The sequence below is a fragment of the Passer domesticus genome, chromosome 3 (genome assembly GCF_036417665.1).
Source record: "Passer domesticus isolate bPasDom1 chromosome 3, bPasDom1.hap1, whole genome shotgun sequence".
Lineage (NCBI taxonomy): Eukaryota > Metazoa > Chordata > Aves > Passeriformes > Passeridae > Passer > Passer domesticus.
In genome coordinates this window covers 22,397,415-22,413,318 of record NC_087476.1, presented here as the reverse complement: position 1 = coordinate 22,413,318, position 15,904 = coordinate 22,397,415, and the positions used below count along the sequence as shown (strand labels likewise).

Genomic DNA, 15,904 nt, shown 5'->3' with positions numbered 1-15,904 from the left:
ACCTGAGCACAGCCACCTTTCAGGAAGTTGTAGAGAGTGATAAGGTCACCTCTGAGTCTCTTCCTCTCCAGGCTAAACAACCCCAGCTCCCTCAGTTGTTCCTCACAGGGCTTGTGTTCCCAGCCCCTCACCAGCCTTGCTGCCCTTCTCTGGACACACTCAAGCATCTCTAACATCCTTCCCAAACTGAGGGGGCCAGAACTGGACACAGCACTCAAGGTGTGGCCTCACCAGTGCCACGTACAGGGGAAGGATGACCTCCCTACTCCTGCTGGCCACATTATTCCTGATACAGGCAAGGGTATATTGGCCTTCTTGGCCACCAGGGCACACTGCTGGCTCACGTTCAGCCGGCTTTTGACCAGTACACCCAGGTGTCTTTCTGCCTGGGCACTGTCCAGCCTCACCATCCCCAATCTGTAATGCTGCAGGGGGTTATTGTGGCCAAAATGCAGGACTCGGCACTTGGACTTGTTAAACGTCATTTTATTGGGCTCTGCCCATCCATCCAACCATTCCAGGTCTCTCTGCAGGGCCCTCCTGCCTTCCAACAGATCGACACACGATCCCAGCTTAGTGCTGTCTGCAAATTTACTGATCGAAGACTCAATATCCTCATCCATGTTGTCAGTAAAAATATTGAACAGAACTGGCCCCAGCACAGAGCCCTGAGGGACACCACTGGTGACTGGCCACCAGCTGGATGCAGCAACATTCACCAGCACTCTCTGGGCCTGGCCATCCAGCCAGTTCTGAACCAGGCAAAGACTGCTTCTGTCCAAGCCCTGGGCTGCCATCTTTTCCAGGAGTGTGCTGTGGGAGACAGTGTTAAAGGCCTTGCTAAAGTCCAAGCAGACAACATTCAGAGCCTTTCCCATCCACCAGGCAGATGACCTGGTCATAAAAGGAGATCAGGTTGGTCAGACACAATCTGCCCCTCCTAAACCCATGCTGGCTGGGTCTGATACCCTGGCCACCCTGTAAGTGCTGCATGATGACACTCAATGCAAACTGCTCCATTACCTTACTGGGTAGTGAGGTCAGGCTAGCTGGCATATAATTACCAGGATCCAATCTCTTCTGCCATATCTGAAGGGAAAGAACAGGAGGAAATTACCTGAAGTTGTACAAGGGAAGGTTCAGTTTAGATATAAAAAAATAAATCACTTCAAGAGTGTTTAGGATTTGGAATAAGTTGCCCAGGAAGGTGGTAGAGTCTGGAAGTGTTCAAGAGGTACCTGCATGTGGTACTTGGGGATGTGGTTTTGGGGTAATTATTTAGAGGCTGGTTCTAGACAACATAACAGTTGGACTAGGTGATCTTGAGAAACATTTGTGTGGTCACTTTTACTTGGTTACTTATTTGTTTTTGTTACTTTATGAGTCCTGTGGATTTATCAACTGTATCTGTCTCTGGATTGCTGTTTCAAAGATATTCACTGAAGAATTCTTTTATAAACTTGTGTGAGAACTTTGACTTTGAAACATTTTGGATTGCACCTATGTTGGTAAGAGATTATGTTTTCAGCATAACTATTTTTAATTTTTTTTTAATTAGGCAAATCAAAATACAGCTCATAATTTTGGTTTACAATAACATAGTAAAATAATGAATGAGGTGACATTTTTACGATTGTGCTAGTTTTATGATAATTTAGTATAATCACTTGAAATATAATAAGATTTATAATTCTAATTGTACCTACACTGTGCCAGGGAATTAATCAGATCACTTCCAGAGGTCACCTGCAACCTAAATGATTCTCTGATTAACCAAAGTGATTGCAACATTGGGAATGTTTTATATGAATATATACGCATTTCTGAGGTACTTAACACTCACTTCCATTCCTACTGACATAATGATCAAGCATGTTGGTGGCATTTCAAGTATAACAGAATACTTATGTACAATTTTAAAGAAATTGCAGCTTTTAATTTAAGCCCTGTAATGCTAATTATAATTCCAGAAGATATGTGATTATATGAGCAAAAGTTTGAAAAAGAAGGGCCAGAAAAAGGGATTTTTTCAAGTTTTAATGAAGTTTTACTATAAAATAATGACATCATACAAGAATTGTAATTCTTACTTGTAAATATCTCACTGAGTTTATCACTAGTATTTGGACTTAATTGTGTCAGGTCTTTTCCTTGTTCAAACAGTAATATCTTAAAGATATTAAATTTATATGTTTAAATATTGTTAAGTATAATTAATTATATAATAATTAATATTACTTTTAAATATATAATAATTATAATTATTATTATTTATTTACATAAATTAATTTTTTCTAGAAAGTAATTTTAGTAATGCAAATTACTTAATATTCCCAAACCCAAAGAATAATAACGTTCATTTCCTTTAAAAATTATATGACAGATTTAATGGACATGAGTAATATTAAGAGATATGGTCTGAATATCTAAATATTGTCTTAAACTTTTAAGTTCCCTGTTGGACAGCTTTATCGTATGGGGGTGAAAGATTTGTGTGGTGTTTTTGACCCTTCTAGTGTTATTCCAACATATCATTTTAGTGTGAAAAATTGACAGTTTGAAATATAATTAATTCACTTCACCTTCAAGAAATGCCCTACCTTCCTCTTGTACTTAAATAAGATACAGACAAAATTTCATCTATTGAAGATATGGTCATAGCTGTCAGCCATTAGGGCAGTGATACACTACTACTACCGCTTCTCCTACTGACTATTAGTTACTTTATTGATCTTTGTACATGTTAAGGTCTAAAAACTTTCAAAATTATACAGATCAATTTTTTTTACTTTTTTCCCCACGCTTCTCTGTGTGCATTAGCATTCAGAGTACTTGTAGTTGGTTTCATAAATTAGTGTTCTAAATTCAAAAATCCTGAGGAAATCTTCATTGGAGCTGTAAGTTGAATCCTTGTGTCTTTACTTGAAGCAGAAAATTGATCAGTCTGTATATGTCTTGCAATTCACAGAAATCTTCTGTTGGTAGTTATTGGCTGGTGGGGTTTGAATCAGATTCAATGAAACAGAAAAAGGATGATGGGTGTTATTGACACTCAGAACACTGATCTCTCTGACAAATGTACAACATGTTTGGCACAATGTAGAAATGTTAATAGCACAGTCCAAAGGTCCCCAATAAGACATAATGACAGAATTAATCTCCATGAGCCATTTTCTGAGAATTTCTACATATTCATATTTTCCCTTGGTTCATGTTTTTAGGTTATCTTTGCAATCACATAATGAAAAATGTTTTTAATAAAACAAAAAGGTGTTATTCTATACAGAAATAGAGACAAAAATATTTCTACAACAAATGTTTTGATTGTAGCACTTCGGAATAGTCTTTTATAATAATGATGGACAGTTTGTAGTAATAGAAACAAAATTGAGATATGCTTGCACTATGATTTACTAGATAACACAGAATATATTGGAAAATTAAGACATATTTTATTCTGTCATTTCACACATTTTTTTTGTCTGTGATATATGTTTCTGTGAAGTTAAACAAAATACCTCCCATATTAATATAAGAAAGACAAAATTGGTCTCATTGCAGATGTCAGATTATCTCCAGAGTCAAATGTATTTTCATATAAAATAATATGCAAAATACCAAAAAAGAATTAATATGCCAGTAAAGATTTTATTTAAATCATTAGAATATATCTTACTCCTTAAAACTATCTATAACCTTTTTATGGAGGCTCAGTATATCCATATATAATTCAAGTATTTTTTTATTTAGCTAAATAAAATGTCTACCAAATAGACACTGATAGTGATAAAGAGAGAATGAAATAATTTGGAAATGACATATAGATCCATATTTATAATTAATAACATTAAGGTAGTCTCAAATGTATTTATTTTTTAGTATTGTTATCTAGATTTGTAATTCATAAAGAACTTTTTTTTTTAATTTTAAAAAGTGATTAAAGGACAGGAGTATAAACAGAATAAATCCTTATGTCACATCTGCATTTTTAAATACTTCTTGAATAAATTATTACATGTCAACATTTTCTGTGATAGAAAAGCCAGTGTTGAACTTTGAATTGGCATCAGATATATTTTATTTAATTTCACTAAGTCTTACTGGCAGTTTATGTCTCTTAAGGACAGGGAAATGAGAGCTGCACAATAAGGCCGTGTTATTGGCAAATATGAAGCTCTTCCTTTACCTACAAAATAACTCTTGGTTAAAGCAAATGATAGTGGAAGCCAAACAGAAAGAGAAGGAGTTGTGGAACCAAAAAAAAACAACTTGACCTTAACAATTTTCTTTATTTCTAGTCTTTATTTTTTACTAGTGTCTTTTTAATAAGTATCAGTGTGTAAACAGTTATTTGCTCTTACCAGTAAGATACAGATTCTTGTAATTTCTTTATTCTTTATTTGTATTTTAGAGAGTTGCAAAGGCTACATATTAATCAGAATGCAGTTGTGCTCGGTATAAATCAGGCACTTGTTCTGTTCCATTCTTTCAGAGGTAAATTTGACTTATTTTTAGTTTTAAGACTGTCCAGCTTTGAAAATAATTTCTTTTGTCTGCCTCCAGTTTTATTTTTTTATTTTAAGAAGGGATAGAGATCAATTTGTCTATAAACTCCTATCTTTGCCAAAGATTTCCTATTAGTGTCTTAGCTTTTCACCTTTCTTATAATGCATATTGTACATTGCCAACCAACCAACCAACCAACCAACCAACCAACCCTCAAAATTGATTTGTGCTCAGTTTCCTGGTCACTTGTGGCTGTGGAACAAAAAATAAAAATCTCCTTAAGTGCCATATTTCGGGTTACATGATACTTTTATCTTTCCTGAAATCTATCACTTTTGAACACATATCTAGTAACCAAGCTATTCAAGGAGTGAAGATAACAAAAGTCCTTCCAAAATAAATTTTACAGATGTATCATTTTAGTCCAAAAGCATTGTATTGTTGGCATTATAGCCATAGTATTTTGTTATATTCAGAAACTCAAGCTGAGTACTTGCGTGATTCATACTTTTCCTTCGCTAATATTTCTGAAAACTAAATAATGTCTACTATAAATATTTTTTAAAGGAAATAGTTTCTATTTGGTTGATATTTTCCTTGAAGATTCAGGTCAAATTGACACAGCTTTGCAGTTGAGGTCTCATAAATGTTGATTAAAGAGAAAAAATGTCTCCCCATCTGTTGCAGACAGATGTATGCTCTTTTAAGGTGTCTGACTTTTTCAGAGAGGTGACTGATGATTTGTGTTCAGCTAGTGTTCTGTTATGACATCCATATCCTCTGCTAGAGAGCTGTTACCTGACTAGCTGTCACTCATTCTGTAGCTGAGCAGTATATTACACTTTTCAAAATGTAATGTCCTATTTAATGACACATTTCTTTTTCTTTTATTTTTCGTATTTTATTTTTCCTTGTAAGGCAATCTCTCCAATTTTTCAAGATGACTTTGCTTTCCAAACCTCTCTACAGAGAGTATTCTTTGTACTCACATTCCTTCCCAGTGCAGAAACTTGTATATTAACATACAGCTTAAAAAATCTCTATATATCTTTAAAATCTGAAGCTAGAAACACTAACTGTAAATAGAATTAAAAAACTCTGACTAGCACTCATTAAGTATTTTTTTCCCTGAAGAAGCAGCAGCTAAGTAATGAGTTATTATAGATCTAACTCATCAAGAATTTGGACCACTTCAGATGTGATATCTATTGTGACTGAAACTATGAGGGTACGCTGTCTCCAGCTAGACTTAAAACACAAAGATAAAGTAATGATGCCTGAATAATTTCAAATTTTTAGCTAGTGTCTTCTTAACCAAACTGCATTTCACATCTGGCTTTTTTCACTAATACAGCCTACTGTATTGGCATTGCCAGTTTACACATGATAATGCCAATTATTTTATTTAATGAACAATGTAGAGGTGGGAGGTGCAGGGAAGAGAAAAATTAAGAAAAGTGAAAATAAAAGAGATTAGCCAAAAGAAGTCTTCTACAAGTGTTATTTTTTTATAATAGTTGTTTGTCACATGAAACAAGTATATTTTCAATGCCTAAAGTCTTTACAAATTAGAAATAAGTAGACTAATTATTTAAAATATTCATTATTAAAAGGAATAAAGGGAAAGCAGTGATAAACCTTTCAATAAGTGACAAGAGAGCATATTCAAATGAAATACAAAGAGACTAAGTAAAATTTAATTTTGGACTTTGGTTTTAATATAGTAAATTTTTGTTTATTTGTATTTACAAAATCTGGAAAAACAAGAGCAGAAGTGTATTAGCATAAATCAGCTATTCTAATAGATGACATTAGTTAATATTTGATCAAGAATTTTATTATCTGCTTATCAAAGATGGCAAATTTGCCAAATGGTATAGATTTATAATATAGGCAGGTGTGGCAGATTTTATTATAAAGTGTTTCATTATAAAGCACAACTCAAACAAAAATATAAATTTATATTGTTTCCCCATTTATTTCTTTCAAGTTTTCATGCATTTTGTTATCCAAATAAAAGGTTATACAGATGGATCAAGGACCATGACTATGGAATGGGTTTATACATCTGCGGTATTTATACAAATAAAAGAAAATTATAAATAGTGCATACTGAAAATGGAGAAATTAATATTTTCATATAGTAAATTTATACATGAAAAATCAAAAAGTTTTGGTTCTGAAAGTTAGTTTCTGTTTCCAAATGGTTTCAGGTATGCCATAGCTAGCCACAGTGATTCTGATTAAAAGTCCTCTTATTCAAAATTCAATAGATCATGTTGTGACAGTTATGCTTATGCAATTGTACTGCTTCATGTGCATTTAAGTTATATAATTATAAAGAATAAGAACATATTGACATCTCATTTGGATTAAACTTTTTAAAAGGTACACCTAGCTGTGTGTTAGTTAAAACACAGGAACGAGGAAAAACAGTTTTGTGACTAAACGACAGATTTTGGAGACAAAGGTCACATCAGATTAAGAATGAACTTTGTGTTTCAAATATGTAGACAACAGGGAGGTTTTACTATGAGGATGGTAGCACGGTGTTACAAGAATTGATACTTATAGAAGATTGTAAACTTGTTCTGCTACAGAAATACAAGTAGTCATCACCATTAATCACAGTACCATGGAAGTAAAAGTAAAGGTTAAGCAATATGTACTAAAGAAATACAATAAAATTAATTTTCTAATGCTGTATCTACTGTTGTTTTTAGGACTCCTGATCACAAAATGGTAACTCAACAAAAGGAAATAAAAATCTTGTTCATGGACAAAGAGGAAGTACACAATGTGTTTAAGTAAAGCTAAGAATTAATTTTTAGTATAATAGCGATATTAGCAGATAAATTCAAGGAAAAAAATAGTATTCATCTAAGTATCAGAGAAAAAGAATAGTTCATACAGGAATCTCAATATTTACTATATATGGTATACTTTATATGTATTAGATACTGGGTTTTCTTTTTCTCTGTTACCCTAAACCCAATTTTGTCCAATATATTTCTTGACCCATGGTGAATAGTTTATAGCTATGTGGCATAGCTCCTATAAATAAATAAATATCTCATTCTAATGGAATAACAACTTGCTATAGATATCTGTATACAATTATGGTTGTACTTGGCAAAGATAAACAAAATTAAACTAGCCATAGAGACCTGGTCAATAAGAGAAATCACTGTCATAGAAATGAATTAAAACAAGGCTGCAACTCCCACAAGAAAATTTCAAACAGGGAAAACCTAACAAACACCAGTCCTGAGGTCATGAAAGTTCAGTGGAAATGTTGTGGCTTGTTACTGGGAATGGCAATATTGACTGCATTATCTGGTAACCAGCGCTATCTGGTTATGAGATGGTGGGGGACTGGGGTAAAGCAGTGAAGTCTGTAATGGAGAGTTATCTTGGGGACTGAATGCTCATTCTAGTGGTGGCTGGGTGTATTGGGACTTACTAATATTGAGGCTATTTAAACTTTCTGTGTATATAAGAAAATATTCACAGTATACATAGATGACTGGTTTAATTGTATTTGCTTGTCTCGCAGCATATATTAAATGGGAGTAAGGTATTGTATGTTACAAAAGATGACTGCAAATATTTATATCTCAGAAAGGAGTCTATGCAAAATATTTTGGAAGGATCACTGCATTGTCAAAAAAACAACCTCCTAAATACAGTGCAGCTGTTAAATATATTTATCTATGTGCATTATTTGACCATGTGTTAGTGTATATTGACCATGTGAGATTTTTTATTTGTACATGTAGGAAAAGCTATTATGTTTAGTGGTACTAATTAGTTGTATTCTGAAGTCCAAAATTGCTAATGTATCTGAAAATCTGTTGCATGTAATATTATACTTTCAGTGATCATGTCTCAAGTTGGAACTGAGACAGTTTGCCCAAAGTAGCAGAGATCTCAGTGGGAGTGAGCAGGTGTGTTTTTCAAGGGCTTAACATTCATACATGAAATCCAATTACACATCCACAATGGGTTTGATTCATGCCTGCTTTACATCCTTTCATCTACATTTACATGTTTTAACAGGCCTGTAATCATCTGTGCCTTGAGTGACTGTCGTGCATTGAACCCTGTTTCCACTTCAGCACATCTGAGTGTCAATCTCTTCCAAGATGTAGATGATCTGTATTTTGCATCAACAGGTGATGCAACCTGAGCAGAGCAGGAAACTCATTCCTCGTGCTGCACTCCATGTCAAATATCAGTCATAAAAAACTGAGAGATGATGAAATAATTGGGAGAAGGTGTGTGAGAAGTCCAATGCTGTAATCAAATTGCCTTTTATCATCTCATTGAATTCTGAAAGAAAATTTGCAGATCCCACAGAATCAATCTCATTCAGTTTGATTTTCTTTCTAGTTTTGTTACATAATTAGTTACAATATTACTGTTTAAATTGTCTAAATTTTTTCAGCAGGTGGGGAGGAGAAGGGAAAAACTTAATCATTGAAATTTTGCATAATGGCACACACCATGGCACAGAACTTGGGTGCTATATGTATGCATGACTTGGAGTTTCTCAGATGACTGTGACTAATTTCTTTATTTGTTTGCATTTTTTAGTGTTGTGGTACATCTGAGTTCATAGTTGTGGACTTAATTTGGTTTTGTAAAGTTCTGTGATTTCATGTAACTGAAATAATAATAAAACTCTTTGTACTATGAATATAAAACATTTTGTGACAGAGAAATAAATAGGTGAAAGATTATTGGTAATTGAGAGCATGTGAACAAAACATCAGAAGATCTAAATGTCTTTTGGCTTGCCCTTTATCACTATATTTCATAGAACATTTCAACTATTTTTGTAGAAAGACGGTTTATATTGTGGAGTCAACTCTTTGCTTCATATATTGAAGCAATTTTGTTTATTTTGTGCTTAAAATGCATATTTAGTGAGGATAGAAAACATGTTTATATAAAATCCAAATTACTTTTTCAGTTCTAATTTTCAAAATCGTACTCATTAAGATTGTTTCAGTGTGGATCAACTTGTGCAACCTGATGCAATATTAAACAAGAATCTTCTTCCTGAAATTATTACAGAAGCTTTCTACTTTAATATTTTTCTTTAAAGGTGCAGTGCAATTATGCCTGGAGACTTAAATACAGCTCTTTTGTTAATTTCCATTACTGGCAGAATTGGACAGATCACATCATAGATCTTTTATTATTCCTTTAATCATTTAAGATTAGGAGAAGAAGTGGAGGGAGAGTTGTGAGGTCTTCTCCCTGAAATTCAGGGAATGGTTCAAAGCTGTGCCAGGGGAGGTTTCGACTGGACATCAGGAAGCATTTATTTTCCAACAGGGAGGTCAAACAATGGAACAGGATTCCTAGAATGGTACTACAGTATGCCCCAAGCCTGTCAAAGTTTAAGAGGGTTTGAAAAATACCTTAATAATATAAGTTAAATTTAGCCCTGAAGTGGTCAGGCATTCTATTCTATTCTATTCTATTCTATTCTATTCTATTCTATTCTATTCTATTCTATTCTATTCTATTCTGGCCTAGCCTAGCCTAGCCTAGCCTATGCCTGATAACAAAGTCCATATTGCATGCATTACTATGAGTTGTTGTCTTAAGGCAAAAAAGGTCACCAATATGTTATTAAGCATAGACGATGTCAAAGAACATTTATTCCACTTTAAATTTTATTTTATCTTGCTAAAATTACATTTTTCATTTTCATTTCAGGTTTTAAAGACTTAATACCATTTTTTGGTCAAATATTAAAAAATGGTTTTAGCCTTTAGGGATATTTTGTGATTTGGTTTTGTTCTGAAGTGCTAGGAAACAATTTTATTACGTTTTCTCAAGCTCTTTAATACAATGCTGTTATTGCTGCTCAAGATAGATATGTTTTTTTTGAGGAATAAACCTGAACGTGATTTATCAAAATGCTTCCCTCAGCCTCCAAAACTGCATTGTAAAGTCTCATTCTTCATATCTTTGAGATAAAATAACATATTGCCGGTGTTAGGATTTATTCTAACTATAAAAAATGCATGCAGTGCTTATACATTGTTATAGGAAAAAAAAAAATTGCGGGAACACTGGGTTTTTAATTAGCTAAACAAGGAGAAAAGAAACATATAACTCCACCTAAGACTTGTTGGTTTGCAGTTGTTATTGACATGCAAGTCAAATTTTAACTGTTCTTGTATTTTAAAAGCTACTTTGTTTAGTCACTGGCCCAGCTTGTCTCAAGTATGGTTTACATTGCATTTAATTTTCTAGACACTATAGCTTCATGTTTCTATGTCAGTAAGAATTTCAACAAGAAACTAACTGAGCACACATCTTTGGGGAAAAAACCCTAATATTTAAAACTGGTCCAAAAGTCTTCAAAATCTATCTTTAAGGATATTCTTCCTTTTTTCCCCACACAATTTTATTGATAGCACAATCATTGCTATTATTTTTTTTTTTCTGGAGTAAATTTTTTATATGTTTTACACTGATTTAAAAGTAAGTCATATATTACTGCAGAAGGAAAATTGCACGTATCCTTAACGACTATTCTCTTTACATTGTAATGGTGCTTTTACATAATCTCCTCATTGAATATTCATCACAGATGATATCTTAGCAAACTGACAGAAGGTGTTCTGTTTACCCGTTTATAATTTGAATTAGAGACAAATAATGTCTTCACCCCAAATGTACTTACGGGGCACTATGACCTGCATATTTGAGCAAATTGATGTATGTTTTTGATACTAATGACCAGAGATCATCTTCACTGATTCTGGTATATTTTTTATCACATCAAGAACCATGCAGGTCAAGAACAGCTCTACTCAAGTTCTTATAAATGCAAAGATATAAAATCAAAGTAGACACTAAAGGAATCAGTCTGTAATCATTAAAGTCAATAATATTTATCACTTCCTCTTAATACATATGAACCTCATGGCACAGGATTAAAATAAATATATTCATTATCACTGAAATGCAAGGGACATTTTCAACATAAGTATGGGATTTGAGAAAGTGCATTGAGGTGTTAGAGACTGGATTTTAAAGCCAATACAGGTAGGCTTTTATTACCAAAAAGATTAAATATATAATTAGGTTTTGTGTTGTCCTTTTTATTTTTGGAAATTTAAACCATGAGAAGTATTGCTGAACAATGTTAAAAATCAGACAGAATCATAGAATAATGAGGTTGGAAGAAACCTCTAATATCGAGTCCAACCTATGTTCTAACACCTCAACTCAGAATCTAGACTATAGCACCAAGTGCCTTGTCCAGTCTTTTTTTAAACACATCCAGAGATGGTGATTCTACCACCTCCCTGGGAAGAGCATTCCAGTACTTTATTATTCTTTCAGTGAAATTTTTTTCCTAATATCCAACCTATACCTTCCCTGATGTAGCTTGAGACTGTGTCCTCTGGTTCTGTAAGTTGCTGCCCGGTGGAAGAGACTGACCCCCACCTGTCTACAACCTCCCTTCAGGAAGTTGTAGAGAGTGATAAGGTCAGCCCTAAGTCTCCTCTTTTCCAGGCTAAACAACCCAGGTTACTTCAAATATTCTTCACAGGGCTTCTGTTCCCAGCCCCTCTCCAGCCTCGTTGCCTCCTCTGTATGCACTCAAGCGTCTCAAGGTCCTTCCCAAACTGAGGGCCCAGAACTGGACACAGCACTCAAGGTGTGGCCTCACCAGTGCTGGGTGCAGGGGAAGGATGACCTCCCTGCTCCTGCTGGCCACACTATTCCTGACACAGGCCAGGGTGCCACTGGTCTTCTTGGCCACCAAGGCACATTGCTGGCTCATATTCAACTAGCTGTTTTGTGCTGTCATCACTATCATAACTTTTATGGCTTTTGGGAGAACGAGTTCTGTTTTCTCACCATGATCTCTAAGACAAGGTCAATATTTACTATAGATCAATGCAAATATCTTCATAATTTGTTTATTAGAAGTAATTGTAATGATTAAATTCTCCTATATAGTTGTGGTGGGTTGATCTTGTCTGGGTGCCAGGTGCCCACCAAGCTGCTTTTATGCTCCTCCTACACATCAGGCCAGGGGAAGAAAATAAGATGAAAAAGCTCATGGGTCAAAGTAAGGACAGGGAGATTGCACACCAATTAGGCAAAATAGATTTCATTTTGGGAAGATTAATTTACACACAATTAAAAATAGAGTAGGATAGTGAGAAACAATACTTTTTCTCAAGTAAAACTCTTTTGCATCCTTCCTGACTGAATGACGAAACGGTGTGGGGAATATGGGTTGCAGTCAATACTTTAACAGATCCTCTCTGCCACTCCTTCACACTTGTACTCTGCTCTATTGTAGTGTCCCTCTTTCAGGATAGAAGTCATTCATAAACAGCTTGAATGTGGGTCCTTCCCACATGCTGCAGTTTATGGCTCCTTTCCTCTTGATTTTTTCATGTAAAAATGTAATTGTAAATTGCAAAGCTTGTTGTCACATGCTAAGATTCTTATTACTTCCTAGATGGGAGGTTGAATTGAATTTTAGTTTATGAAAACAATAGTAATAATAATACAGGGACTTATTCAGAAAACAATTTGGTTTTTATTTCAAAAGTACATTTAGGCCAACAAAGCATGTTGTTGTATATTTTAAAAATAGAATAGGAAGAAAAGTTCTAAAGAAAATACCATTTTCAATGTCAGTTTAAGTTAATTTGTTTATATGAATTCCAAAATTTCATATTCATAACTTCTTGTTATTCATAATGTAAAAACAGGAAAAGTTATTTGCATGTTTTTAATCAGAATGAAGTTAACCTCAATGTACTTAAACTTTGTAATGTATAACACTATCTAAAAACTCTCCAGATTTATGTAAAACCTTGGTGTCCTGACAATTCAATGCCCATGTAATATTACTGAGATTTTATTGCAGGGATATGCATTCATTCACAGTTCCCTCATTCTCATAAGGTATATAAATATTTTGTATTTATAAATGGATATGTAAGCAATTTATATGTTCTAGCATTATTATTAAGAGTTTTTCTATATGAAGCATGTGTTTTCTTATTACACAAAACACTTCAGTACATCAAAGATGGAATTTGTTTGTCCGTCCTCAAGTATCTGTTACGGTATGAGATGCTGAGGTATTCAAGATGTTACAAGCAAGGCTGATGTGTATGATACAGGAAAATTCATATCCCTGTAGAAAGCTGCTTAGTTTTCCTCTTAAAATTCCATTCTCTTAACTGCTTTGTTTTCCTCTAAAAATTCCATAAATACCACCTTCCATTAGCACCGTAGACATACCTGCTTCATCAGAGTTTCTAACTTGGCTCAATATGGCCCAGAACTATCCAGTCTCTATTTTAAATAGCATTAAAAAGAGTTGTATACATTTCTAGTGAATTAATTTAACTGTCACATTGTACTTTTCTGAGGCATTTCCTTCTATAAATATTTTGGTATCTCCTTGTACCTCTGGATGCTTTCCAGTGTTCACTTCAATTGCCTTTTTGCACCATACAGTGTGATGGCAAGATGTGTCACCCTTCTAAATGAAATAGCTTTGTGGTCTAGGAACTATTAATGCCACAATAACAAGAAACCAACAAGTTCAGGTACTCTACTTCTCAAAGAAAACAAGTGTTTATGGACCTTTCTGCTTCTATTGACAGATGGTTAGTACTACAGGAAATTATGCTTAAAATAAGTTTCATAGTGTAAGAATGCATGAAATAAAGGATTTACTCAACATGTTCAACCAAAAATAATATTTGACTTAGAACTACTTAGTATGTATGCATTTCCCATAGTTAATTTTTTGTTTAAGGTCACAAATGCAAATCTGCTTTGTTTTTTTGTTACTTTCATGTCCCGGACATGCCACTGACCCACATATTACAAAGGTATTTGAATTCCCTTGGTGAATATTGTACAATGATATTTGAGTTGGGACACATAGAATTCATTACAATTTTTTTAAGCTTTCTGAAATTTGAATATTTGCCATATATAGTTCACATTTCACATGAAGTCTAAGTAACAAGAATTAAAATGTCAGAAAACTCTTGAGGAATTGTGCTGTTAAATAAGAAATTTTCAAGGACTTGAGATTAATTGATTTAAGGACTACACAATAATAGTACAGCGAGAGTTAACACTTTGGATTCCCACACATGACTCTGTCTAGAGAATAGTTTGTGTATAGATACTTGATACTTAAACACTTCATGTAGACCTTTATTTCATGTTCTCTATCAAGCTTCATATGCACTTTGAATTAATTAATAAAATTAACCTACTCTGTAAAGGCTTTAGGAAGAAAGACAACAGTCAAATGGGGTAAACTAAGTATTTTTCTCCTGCTTAAATTTCTAAGGCAAAAAAAAAATGATGTGCTCATTTAATACATGACATTCTCAGCATTTATTTGAGTCAGAGTTCTTATCTGGAAATTCATGTGATTTGAGTTTATGTGTAATTTGTTTTTAGAAAATGCTAGCTGAAGCTTTTAATTTTCAGATTTGAAGAACAGTATTTTCAGACCTTGTTTTGAACAACAAATCTAAAATTATTTATTTAAAATGTTTTGAAAAAGATTTACAACAATACAATTAGCACAATCAGAATTATTTTTGATGAATAGCAAGTAAATAGATGCATTTTTTAAACTTCATTTCCAGTTTTCAGTTTAAAACAAATTACACAGTGTTTCTTTAAAGCTTGTATTTCCATATTTGTTTCCTAATGACAGTTGGAGCAGCAGCAGGAACAAAAATGAAAGCCATATATTTGGCATTTTTCTTTGGCAGAAAATGAGAAATAGATCATCCTACTATATCAGTGTTGTCTAAAATTGTCCAAAAGTGATAAATTCCAAACTTTTAGTGTGAACATATGAATAATTATCTCCTCTTAGGATTCTGCTTTTTATTGTTTTAATTTTAGCTTTCAAATCTAAATCAAATTGATTGATAATTCATTAAAATATGGCTCACATAAATGTGAACTATTCATTGGACTTAAATTTTAATGCTGTATGCTATTCTGTGTACTTAGAAATGGTAACATATTTATATACATATCAAACAAACAGAAAAGAGAAGAAGGAAAATATTTCAATGATTAAGATAGCAAAGTGAAATTCGACATGATGTTTAGGCACTATAGCTGAAGATTAAAATCTAACTTGGCAACAAGCTGCTTCTCTGACTGAGTAACAGATTGTGGCAGCTATGTTAACTCTGAAATCATCATTATGGGTTTTTTTTAATGTCTCCCTCTACAGAAGAAACAAAACTGTGACTAAAAATGTGCTCATTCCCTTACTGTGGATGTATTTAAATTCATTAAGTAGATGATTAGTTATAGATCTATTTTACATAATCAACAGCTACCACTAAAA

The 15,904-nt window shown here is 33.5% G+C and overlaps 1 protein-coding gene across 3 annotated transcripts in view; it reads left to right on the top strand.

The window, feature by feature from the left end:
- CSMD1 (CUB and Sushi multiple domains 1) overlaps nucleotides 1-15,904 on the top strand; it is a 1,052,894-nt gene that overhangs the window by 750,102 nt on the left and 286,888 nt on the right. The gene's annotated exons all lie outside the window — the stretch shown is intronic.